This window comes from Manis pentadactyla, chromosome 1, assembly GCF_030020395.1.
Source record: "Manis pentadactyla isolate mManPen7 chromosome 1, mManPen7.hap1, whole genome shotgun sequence".
Lineage (NCBI taxonomy): Eukaryota > Metazoa > Chordata > Mammalia > Pholidota > Manidae > Manis > Manis pentadactyla.
The window spans coordinates 229,359,054-229,371,801 of NC_080019.1; positions in this window are offsets into that span (position 1 = coordinate 229,359,054).

Consider the following 12,748-nt stretch of genomic DNA (forward strand, 5'->3'; position numbering starts at 1 on the left):
GACCCTAGGAATCAGTGTAAAACACACCCCAGAGATCTCCTAGTGTGCGGAGCTGAGAGGCTCCTGCCCCGACCCCCGTCAGGCCCTGCGGGGGCACTGCTAGTGCCGGGGCGATGGGATTCCTGGGTACGTCTCGTGTGTCCCGCACAGGAGAGAGGGGCCACCGTGCTCTCAGTGATAGCAGCCGCCGGGGCCCCTGGAGTGGTGAGGCCCAAGGGCTACAGAGCTAAGACTACACCTGGGGTCTCTGAGGAGGGCTGGGGTGCGGGCCTAAAACGAAATCCTGGAGGGTGGGGCATGGTACCCGGGCTCCTACAGGAGCTGCCCAGGCCTCAAGGACAAATACCCCGAGCAGGAGAACAGTGGGAGCTCATGTGCTTGCCAGTGGAGTGGGCTCACAGTTCCCAAGCCCTGGAGACAAATGGGCCAAGAGGGCCTGGGATACAAAGGAGGACAGCACGTGGAACCCTTCGACCAAGGGCTGTGGGGGACTGGGACACGGGCTGCAGTCACTGTGGGATCAAGATCAGTGTGCAAAGCCTGATGGGACAGCTTGGAGCAGGCTTGGCCAAGGAAGTCAGCAGAAGGCAGCCAGCCAGCCACCCCCAATTCCATAGCCCCTCCTCCCAGCCCACCATAGATTACTCAGAGGGTAAAGGGGGAGTTTGCTGATAGCCTCAGCTAACCACTTGCACACACACCCCAGTCAGTGCAATGCTTGGCAGCTTTACATAAGCAAATGAACCGGCTCCATTCCTCCCATTTTGTTCCAAGGGGCAGGGCCCCCTGCCCACACCTGACAGCAGGTGCTGACAACGGGTGGCCACTGAAGCCCAGCTCCCTGCCTGCCCAACCCCAGCACTCAGTGAGGCAAGCTGGGGGAGGGAGCTTCCGCAGGCCCTGGACCCTGACTGAACCACCCTTTCCCGTACCTGGCTCACTCCTACTCTGAGCAGTAGTTACCTACTGCAGGCAGCAGAGCTGAGCAGAAAAACCAGCAGGCCTGGCTCTGAGCACTGGCTTGGCCACTTGCTAGCTGGGCGCACGAGTCACGTCCCCTCTCTGACCCATAGTTCCTCTTCAGAAATGGAGGATTATACCCATCCGTCAGGCTGGTGAACACTCAATATGATAAAATATTCACATCACCAATATATATATAATGTTTCGAAAAACATCTATTTTTAGTGGCCAGGTACCCACTCTGGGAATGAAGTTGGCAGGACTTTTCCATTATTACCATAAACACCTTTGTATGTTTGGAATTCTTCCCTAACAAAAATGAACAATACCCATACAATTAAAAGAACCAAGAAGGACTTCTACAGTGAGTTCATGGCTAGAAACAGGACTAGGCAGAGCTCTTGGCAGTGGCCACTATTTAAAACAACATGGAGCGGCCACCTGGCTGTAAGAGAGGACGCATGGTGCTTTTCTAGAAGCTGTGTTGTGCAACACTTTAAAGAAGACTGAGAAAATGTCAGTGGGATGAACCAGAGAACTGGGAAAAGGGTCTCCTGGGGGTGGGGGAGCTTGGAAAGGCAGCTCAGTAGGACGTTGGCGGCCCGCCTACATGCCCTCTCCAGCTTGCCTCTCCGGCTGGTCAGCCCTCTTCCTTGGAGAACAGCCCTCAGGCTACTCGCACCGCCTTTGCTCCCGGGTGCAAAGCATAGAGTCCAGGAAGTGCTGGAGTTCCCATCGTCTGGAGATGGCTGTAGCTAATGACTGCCTGGCTGGGAACATGGGAGCCCAGCGTCCTGTCTCGGGGCAGGACAAACCACGGAGCGTAAGTCACACTCCAGAGCTCTCCTGGAAGTGTCCCTTCGCTTGGTTCCCTCCCCTCCCCTGTCCGGCTCCCCGACTCCTGATAAGTCTCCTGCACAAGAATCCTTATCCCAGAGTGCGTGTTGGGAGAAGGGAGTGGAGGGGGCCGGCTGGTGGGGAAGTTGCTGTGCCATCCAGGGAGAGAGGATGGTGGCCTGGACCCGGACATGGCATGAGATGGAAAAGGGACCCGTCCCAGGGATATTCAGGAAGTGAAGCAGACAAGACCTGGGGCCTGATTTTCTCCTCATCGCGGTGGACAGGCCTTCAGGAATCTCTGCAAGCTACTCAGGACCTCAGAACCTGGGGCTTGCATTTCCCTCCGTCCTCCCCACCAAGCTACCACTCCTCTCCCAGGAGTGAGGACAGGGCCAGGCAGAGATTCTCTCTTCCCTCGGCCACAGCGGTCCTTGCACCTCTCACCAGCAGGTGGCAGCCCAAGATAGAAAGGGAAGGGTGGCAAGGTCCCCCAGCGCCCACCCAGTTCTCAGGAGAAGTGTGCTTAACGGACTGGCAACCTGGGACTTGGCGACGGGCAGTGGATTTCCCATCACCGTTAACAGCATCAGAGCAGCCCTGCCCAACTTCCATGGAGAACTGCTGTTCCCCAAAGACGCCCCGTGCAGAGCTTTACGTGAATTACCTCATTGCTTCCACACAGGGTTGGGACCATTGTTATCCCCTTTTATAAAGTGGGAACTGAGGCTCAGAGAGGGCAAGTGACTTTTCCAAAGTCACACAGCTACGGAGCCTCAGAACAAGGATTGGAATCCCAGTCTAGCTCCATTGCTACAGGAAATGGCACTACAGGAAACTCTCCACAAACACTCTAAAACTGCTCTGTGGTAAACAATATTCCTCTCCCCTCCTTTTCCCCTTCCCCTGCCTCTTCCTCCCCCTCCTCCCGAAAGCCTCTGAAGACATTTGAAAACTGCTCAGAACCTCAGGCAACGTTCTCAACAGCCACCATCGTTGCTTTAGGAGAGATGCAGAAGGAGGGGGTCTGAGAGATTCGGAACTCCCCTTTTCAAAACCCTCCCAAGTTTGCAAACCTCACTTCCTTGGGCAAGTTTGTAGGTCAGGAAGGAGCAGATGTTTAGCCCCATTTTACAGACAGAGAAAAGGAGGCTAAGGGCTGTGCCTGAGCCCCACAGTGAGACAGGACAAAGCTGGGTCTAGAACACCTGGCCCTTGGCCTTCACCACCGATTGTCGTTCCATAAATCACGTGCCCCTATTCCAAGCACCTCCTCTGTGTGGGGGCCGAGCTCCAGGCCTTCAGCCACTGCAGGCCTCCAGGTAACCAGGCCTTCCGCGCAGCTCATAAGTCATGTTTCAGCAGGACTCCAAGCAGACAGGGAAAAATTAATAAATGTGTAAAATTCCTTTTCTCTCCTCCCATCCCACCAAGAGCCAAGCTGGTGGGTAATTATGGGATGGCTGCCAAAGAGATCTGATCTTCAGGGTTGGTGTATGGCATTTTTACTGCTCTGGCTGGCTGCCCATTTAGTTATCACCCTTTCCAATTCTGTGGGTGCTCTCCTTACTGCAGGGACTCAGAAGCTGTACCCCAGTCATGACCGGAACAGGGAGAAAAGGAGAGGGAAGCATCTCAGGAAGGGGGGTAGAAGGGGGCACATTTTTGCTTGGCTGGCAGGAGCATGGGTGTTGGGAAAATAGAGCAATGCTAGCACCAGTATTAATAATTGCCATACGGGCGCACCTTGCAATGGGGCAGGGCTGTGTTCAGTGCTCTATAAACTTAGACTGTTTCATTTAATCCTCCATCATTTATTCATCCATCCCACCAATATTTCTTGGGCAAATGCAACATGCCAAGCACTATTCTAGACCCCAGGAGTGACTGATGAACAAGACAGACCAGGGCCCAGCCTTTGGGGAGCTGCCATTCCAGGTGGGGGAGACAAACAATAAACAACAATAAACAGAAATGACATCATTTCAGTTGCTGATAAGTACCCTAAGGCTACTTTGCATAGCGAGTCAGGGGATAGAGCCTGAAGGGTAAAAAGGAAAGAAACACACGCAAAGATCAGAAAAAGGGAAGAGAGAGGTGCGAAACATCTGGGCAGAGAACAGCAGGCGTAAAGGTCTGGAGGTGAGGAGAAAGGTGGTGGGATCCAGGAACTGTCGGGGGGACAGGAAGTGGGAAATGCGATCCAAGAAGCAAGCGAGCCTTGGCAGATCAGACCTCTGGACCCTGGGGGTTTCACTCTGTAGACAGCTGCCATTTCACAAATCATCCATGTCCTACATCATCACCGCCACCTCTGTGCCTGAGAACATGCAAGGAGAAAGCAAAGGGTGGCGAGGTTTCCGCCCCCCAAACACCCCTCAAGAAGGGGTGTTGGCTTAACCAGACTGGTAACCTGGGGCTTTGCCAACAGGCAGTGGGTTTATCATCAGGGTTATTAACAGCATCACCTAACATCGATGGAGAAGTGCTGTCCAGTGCTCTGCTCAGAGCTTTCCACAAGTCACCCCATTTCCACAGCCCCGTGGGGTGGGGCGTTGGGAGCAGAAGATTATAAAACAGGAACGGTATGATCTGATTTATGCTCCGACCAAGCAATGGCTCCAACTGCACACACCTTCCCCTTTCAGCCGTCAGAGCCACCCTATGTGGTATGATTACAGGACACCCCATACACAGATGAAGAAACTGAGGCTCAGAGAGGGCCATGCACGCCCCCTGGGTCACACACAGCTGCGTGAGGAAGAGGGCCAGGCCTCAAGGCCAAGGTGACTGCATCCTTCCTCTCACCCCAGGTTCGCTATAAAGGGAAGGAATTGGGTGCAGGTGAGGAGGAGGGTGGCCGCAGGGGGACTCTGAGAACTTGGCCCCGGGCCTGGAATCCGGCCTCCAGATATTTTCCTGGCTTGAGCCCAGACCAGCCGTCCTCCAGCCCTGCCCGCCTGGCCTGCCTGGCCCGCTGCCCCGTTGAGTAAAGAATCCCGCTCTCAGAGTCTTTGCTCTGGGAGAGCCCTGGCCCCCAAGTATCCTCAAAGATCTATTATTAATGGGGCCGTCCAGCCCGAGGTTTACATTCCTCGCAAGCCCGCCCGGAGCCCTGTGCCCCAGCCACCCCACGCAGCCACCACTGCCCAGCCTGGCAAGAAGGCCGGGTCCTGCCCGCTGGGCCCACCAGAGGCCGCCCACCGTGCCCCGGCCACCAGCTGTGTGGTGGGAGGGCTGCTCTCTCTCTTCCCCACCCTGGCTGCCTCCCCTGGTGTGGGGAGTGAGGAGCGACAGGCTCCACAGGAGGACACGTGGCCCCCCTGACAGGCCTGACCCCCCAAAGCCCATCTGAGGAGCTCCGGCTTAGGGGCAGCTGTAGAGCCGCCTTCATGCCTGGGGACCACGAGCCGAGAGAGAATGGGGGGCCCCGGCTTCGGGCCCCAGTCCTGAGATCAGCACCAGAAGGGGGGACCCCCACCCAGGCCTGGGGCCCACTGCGTGCCATGGGCACAGCCCAGGGGAGGAAGTAGGAACCCCCGAGGGTCCTGTTGGGGCCCTGGACAAGGGAAGGGAGACCGGATCTACCAGGTGGGGACCCTCACCCACCTACCTTGGGGTCGCAGCAGGGGCTGCCCGCCTCCCTCCCTGAGCTCATAGCCAAGATTTGCATCCGGAAACCTGGCTGGGGCTTAGGGCAAGGTGGGGACCCCATCTCCCATCTCTGGGGAGCTGCCTGATCCATCTCAGGCCCCCTGGTCTTGCACACGCCTCTCTCCTTCCCTGCATACAGACACCCTGGCCACGGTGCACCCGGGTAGCATGGGCACAGCTGGACGCAGGGGCTGGAGGGAAAAGGATCATGGTGATGAAACCAGCTAACACCCTGTCATCAGATGTAGGGCCCGGGCGAGTCACGGAAGCTTGCTGTGACTTGTTTCCTCATCTGTAAGATGGGGGCGATCACAGTCACTGTCTCAGAGGCTCCTAGTGAGAACTGCATGAATTAAAATATGTAAAGTGTTTGAAACAGTGCCTGGCACGAAGTGGACGATATATAAACTGTGCTGTATTATTATTATTATATTATTATGTGTTACTGTGCAGAAAACTGTGCAGTGTTTCTGAAAAGGTGGTCTGTAGACTGTAGACATGCGCCCGCAATAGAGAAGGGGCGTGTTAAGCAGTCACGTTGGGGCCCAGCTCCGGGACTGGAGCAGGGGTGGCAGTGGGCAGAGGGGAACCTGAATGCTTTCCCCAGGTCTCTTGTACATGCTCACAGCCTGCCTCGGCCCTGGACTGCGGTCCCGGTGGGGCAGTCGGCCTGTCGGGGGGCCCACCTCCCCCACCTCCTTGCCACGGCGAGAAGCCCAGCCGCGGCTCTCAGCGACTGTCTGTAAAGCGGGGCTGCCCCCTAGCCTGTGGGAAGTTCCCTGAGATGATGCCTTGTGCAGTGCTTAGCACTGCTGACACCCAGAGGCCCCCCATAAACAGGGCTCTAATCCTTACACAACCCACGATGCCCTATTACACGGAAGACAGAGACCCGAGCCCCAGAGGAAAGGTGACAGTTCTCAGCCAAGGCCATGCAGCGAATGGGGGAAAGGGCAGGATTCTGAGCCCGTTCTGCTTGACGCCAGATTTTCTGCCCACCCAGCCCAACCCACATTTTTCAAATTTAAAGTACAATAATTCATGGAGGAAGCTCTTTAGACCTCAGTCTCCCCACTTCAAAATGAGTGTCTGGCTAGGTAACCCCTAGGGGCCCCCTGGTGCGGGCCTCTGTTTCCCTCCTGCCTTTGTTTCAGATGAACGCAGGCATGGAAGCTATCGCCTCCCCTAAAACCCACCAGCAGTAGCATCGTAGGAGCTTGGCATCCTGGGGCTGGCCCTTCCCCCTGCCGCAGCGCTCACCCCTGCCAGGGACCAGGGTCACCCGCAGTCAGGGCGGACAGACCCTCTGACCCAGCCCAGAACTGCGGTCTCAGCCAAGCCTTGAGCCCTGGCCCCAACCAACCCCCTCCTTCAGGAACACTTCCTGTTCCACCCCTTTCCCGGGGGAAAATGTGCTCAGCCTCTAGATCCTCTCTGTGCTGCATGTGAATGTGGGGAAATAGGCACCTTAGAGACCAGCTTTCCAGGCCTAGAAACGACCCTCACAAGGTCTAACCCAGGAATGGCAAAACAGAGCTCAGGCACTGCCTCTGCCTTTCCCTCACCCACGGCAGACTTCACAAATCCATCTCCTGACCCCTCACCGCTAAGGCCAGATGGCCTCTGAATCCTTCTCAGCACAGCGTCCCGGGACCCCCCCCCCACTCAGTCAGAACCGGCCCCAGGTTGGAAGCCATGCCTGCCCTGGGCCCGGCCCCTCCCCCTGCCTTCAGGGAAAAGCTCTCTGGGGAAAGGGCAACATGGCACAGTGACTGGGAACATGTGCTTTAGGGTCAGACAGGCCAGAGCTGGTTCCCACAGTCCCTGTGACCTTGGACAAGACAACATACCTCTCTGAGCCTCCGACTCCGCCTCAGTGTACTAACGATCCTCACACTGTTGTAAAACCTAAATGATATTGTGCCTGGGACAAAATGGGTGCTCACTCAATGTGGCCTCCCTGTACTTGATCCTTTCAGACCCACGTCCTCTTCTGAGCCTCACAGCCTCCCTCTGAGACAACGAAGGCATCAGTACCACACCAGAGGCAGCTGGAAGGCCGAGGCCCACAGACATGAGGCCCCCGGCTGGTCCGTGGTGGAGCCAGTCTGCAGCACAGGCTGTGAGCACACCTGGGGCCAGCATCCCCCCCGCCACCCACCCGGGACTCCCCCAGCAGTGGACCCAGCCCCTCACATGCCCACCTCTCTCTCCTCCTGGGAGCAACAGCCCGACTGGCCCCTGTGTGATGCCTGTGACAGGCCTGGCTGCATGGAACATATTGTCCAGCATCCATCCATTATTCTCCCGCTGTTTTGTCCCACAAAGATCACCCTGCTGTCCTCAGTTGTTGCGGCTTAATCATCGACATAAAATAATAGTTTGGAAAATTGGTGATGTGGTCCAATCCCCTCCCCTCTGTACAGCCAGGAAGACTGAGGTGCAGAGAGGGGAAGGACTTGTCCAGGGCCACGCAGCCAGGGTCAGGACATTTCCACAACGCCTGGCAGCTCCAGGCCAAACTCCGGAAGCACCCAGGAAGGCAGCGGGTCTCCTTCGCAGCACCAGGAACGGCGGGACTGAGCTGCCCCCTGGAGGTGACTCCTGCCCACTGCATGCACTCTCCCCTGGTACATACCTGTCCAGCACTTCATTCACAACCGCCCCAGCCTCCCACAGACAAATATTACCTGGGTACCTGCTACCCTGTGCTGGGGGCTGAGCCAAGGATGGAAAGACATGGTCCCTGTTCTCACAGCAACTCCCCTGGCCCCAGACGTCTGCTGAAGACTCAGGGACACTGTGGGGTCTGGGCACTCTGGCCCCAGGCCCCAGTCAGCAGCCAGCGACCCTCTCCAGGAAGGGGGCAGCCCCACAAGCTTCCACAGGCTGTTTCTACCCAAGTCCAGCACCCAGGGCCATGACCTCAATCCCAGCCTTAAAGGGGCTGATACCAAAAAAGATACCAAATGGTACCCTGATACTAAAAAGAAAACATTACTCATCACAGTTCACATGCATTGAAGCTTTTGCACTAATTTTCTCAATGAATCTTCCAACAGCTCTTGGAAGTGGGTACTTTGATTAACTAATAATCAGAGACATGGAGAGATTAAACAAGAAGCTCATGACCACCCAGCTAGTACACAATGGAGACAGGAATTGAACCAGACAGTCTAAAGAGCCTGACCTCTTAGCCAGTGAGCCCCACTGCTGGTGTGCATGAAAGTGGGCTCTTGAGCAGGCACAACGGTGTTCAGATCCCACCTGGGACCCCTCTCAGGGCCACTTCTTAACCTCTCAAAGTCTTGGTCTCCTCATGAGTCAGTCAGGATAATGATCTCGCCTTCCACCCTAGGATGTGTGCAGTGCCTGGCACATAGTAGGTACACAGGGAATGGGGGCAAAATTGTTACTGCTGGTCTAGGAGCTGAAGGTGGATCTTCCACAAGGGTGAACATGCCCCCGGCCGACAGCGCAGCCCCTTGACCACCTGGACAAACACCATTCTCTGAAAGACTCACTCCTCCAGCCCCAGCAGCCTGGGCCGCTCACGTCCCTGAACACAGCCTTATTCTGAGTGTGTTGATGTCTGCCAACACATTCATCGCTCTGCATTCATCTTCATTAGAAGAAAGTTTCCTTGACTGAAACAAAAGGGGGAAAAGCATGAGAGACATAGCTGAATTTGATAAATGGCCTGAGAGGGAATAGTCATTCTTTCAGAGCTCAAAAGGCACACATCTGGCTGGGCCCTACTGGCTCCCAGAGCTATCACCCCACCGACGATGGACGCTTCCCACCGCCGTTGCCCAGCTCAGCAGAGCGTGAGTGAGGACCTTGCTGGGACGGTCTCAGGGCCCGTGCAACTCCACGGCCCCCAACGCACAGAGCCCACCGCCCCAGGCTGCTTCCGAGGGGAACGGGACCGAATGCCCCAGCCCTCTGCACCACGCAGAGTCCACACCATGTTCCCAAAGAACTCCTGGGCCCCGGACAGGAGGCTCAGGGACAAGAGGAGAAGGTGGTCAGGAGAGAATTCCCCCCCAACCCCCGCAAACAGAGCTCTGTCCGCCAGCGGCCCCAGGATGGCTCCCCCTTCCAGGCCATTCCTCGCACTGCCTGGAGCGCCCTCCCATCCGCGGCCCTTCCCTGAGTTCCAGGCCCAGTGCCCAGCCCCCTGCCCCTGTAATGGTGTGGGACCAGGTGTGGACTGTTCTGACTGCACAGCTGAGAGATAGCCTGTCAAGGTGTGAGGGAAGATGAGCAGGAGGAGGAGGGTGTCAGTCCCTGAGCCCCCACCCTCACCAGCCACCATGCTACGTGCATTCGTGGGCTGCCCTCCAGCCCAACCCCCATCCCTGCAAGGGGGGGTGCTGCTCTACCCACTCCTACCAGGGTCACCTTGTACCCAGACGCTGGCGGGGGAGCCCAGAGGAGAGGACGCTGCTCTGTAATTCCACAATGCCGCCCCTTACAGCCCTGCAACCATCTCCTCCAGGACTAAACCTTTTCCGGTCCCTCCTCGTGGCTGGAAGTCCATCCTGGGACAGAAAGGAAGGAAAATGCCAGCTCAGCGGACACTTCTAGGAAGCCTTCCCCAAACTGGATTTCAAATGTCTACACAGGGCAAGGGGCTCAGATAAGGGGGTAGAGGGGCAAGCCTGCTTCAGAGCTGCTTTATATAACCAGGCTGCAGGTTTCACTAAGCCTGGAGGATTATCCAGTAGCTGGGAAGGGGCCAGAAGGATCAGAGTGGGGGAAGGCTCCCCCAGGGACCCCACGGCCCCGCCACTCCCACCGAGTTCCCCAGGCCCCTCCCACAGTGCTCTTCCCACCACACTAACCACAGCTGTGATTTCATATTAGTTCTGTACTTTATCCACGAGGGAAGGGAGACTGATTTGGGGTTCACCGTTGTGTCCCCTGCACCCAGAACATAATAGGTGCCCCAGAATTGAGGAAGGAAGGAGAGAGGGAGGGAGGCTGGTTTCCGTGGGAATAATTTGAGGTGGAGGCTGAAGGCCAAGTGCATGAAGGATCCACAGAACTCTGGCTGGGGAAGGACGTGGCTGGGTGCCTCAGTTTCTCTCCCATGTCCCCTGCTTACCTTCCAATAGCTCTAAGGCCCTGACCCAAACGCCCACATTCCCCACCCTGCCTCCACCTGCCCACCTCACACACACACACACACACACACACACACACACACAGACTTTCCCCTTGCACAGCTTCTGGGCCAAACGCAAACCCCTCACTGGCTGCTCATCATTAGTTCAACAAGCACTGGCTGGGCACCCACCGGGTCTCAGGGCCCCAGGCACTGGGGTCAGACTAGTGACTAGGGCTCAGACTCTGTCCTTGGGGCGCACAGCCCAGTGGGAGAGAAATAGGTGAGCAGTGATGCCCGGGCAGGTGGCAGGGGCTCTGAGGAGGGGCGCGGAGTGAGGGCTGGAACAGAGAGGGCAGGCGGAGGCACGAAGGCGAGAGGAGCAGTCAGGGAGGCTCCCGGGTGCTGAGCTGCGGCCTGAAGAGCTAACCAGGCCAGAGAGTTCTGCAGGGGACAGGACAGATCTTCCTGAAGGGACAAGGGGCCTGGCATGTCCCTTGGTTTGCAGGGGGGAGAGGGGAGGTGGGGGACAATCATCCCTCACAGGGTGTAGAGCCGGGACCTCACGCGGGCCATGTCACTGGCCCCCCTCAGCAGCCCAGCCTGAGCTGTTTCCCCATGTCACAGCCAGGAAGGGATTGGGTGACATTGCTGAGTTAATGCAAGGTGACCTTCGGATTCCTCCCATGTGCATCAAAAACGAAGGGCTTGAAGACACCTCGCAGAGCGCAGCCCGAGCGCGGCCTGCACCAGCGAGCCAACTGAAGCCGCCCCATAGGGTACAGAAGCAGAAGGAGTCACAGTCCCTTTCAGGCCTCCATCCTTCTCATCTGTAAAACGGGCATTTTCTGAAGATAAAAATAAGAATGCTTTCCAACAATCGAACTCCCACAGAATCCTCACCACACACCTGGCCACATGGGTATCTGTGTCCCCATCTCACCAGCGCAAAAACCCAGACTCAGAGAGGCTGAGTGCACAGCTCAAGACCGCACAGCCAGCAGGTGCCAGAGCCGGGACTTGAACCCAGATACGTCTGGCTCCACAGCCCACGTTCTCACTGACTTGTTTTTCAAGTGTCTGGATGAAACTGTGCCTCCCTGGCCAAAATAAATCTTCTCCTTGCTGGGTAGACTTACTAGCTGGCGTGGCTCCAGTCTCTCTGGGACAGCACTGAAAAGGGGCCTTCAAGTTCAGGAGAATTCATTTCCAGCGTGAAAGGGCTTGGAGGTGGGGCAGGAGGGGCCAAGTCAAAAGCCGGCTTTTGAGAAGGCAGAAACCCAAAAACTGTGGTGCCCTCACTGGGCCCCAGGGATCTGCTTTCAGAACATTGCGTCTCCTGAGCTGACATGAACGCGGGGCTTTGTTTAAGGGAGAGATCAGATCTCAGGGCCTGGGGCGGAGGAAAGGGCAGGAGCTGAAACTTTTCTTTTGTCATCTAAAATCTAAGAGGCCCAAAAAATCAGTGAGGCCACCCCAGGGAAGCTGGAGAGCCCGGCCCGGTCTTGCTGACCATCCTGCTCCCCAGGGAACTCAGAGAAGGGCATGGCGTATCCCGTAGGGAGGTCTCACCCAGACCCTGCGGGACTCAGCCAGAAACCAGGCAGTGAGGCTGTTCGGAGGGACACCCGGGGGGCTTTCCTTATGCACCCAAGTTCTCGGGGTCACTCTAGGGTGTACAGTGGGGAATCCTGCCACTGGGACCTGCTGTCGGCGTTTGCGAAGGCCCCAGGGTGACCGCTCACAGCCGGGCACCGTGAAGTGATGTACCGATTTCGTAGGACTGCCGTTGCCACTAACCTGGGGGCTGAAACCAACAGGAATTTATTCCCTTACAGCTCTAGGAGCCGGAAGCCTGAAATCAAGGTGTGGTCAGGGTTGCGCCCCCTCTGAAAGCTCTAGGGAGAATCTGTGTTAGCTTCTGGTGTCGCCAGCAAACCTCCGCACTGCCTACTTGTAGACGCACCATTCCAGGCTCTGCCCCCAGTGTCCTCCCCGTGTGTCTGGCTCCTCTCCACTCGTAAAGACACCGGTCATACCAGCTTAGGGCCCACACTGATGACCCCACTGTAACTTGATTACACCTTCGAAGACCCTATTTCCAAATAAGGTGACAGTCACAGGTGTGAATTTCAACATATCTTTTGGGGAGATGCAATTCAACCCATAACTGGGACCCTTGCC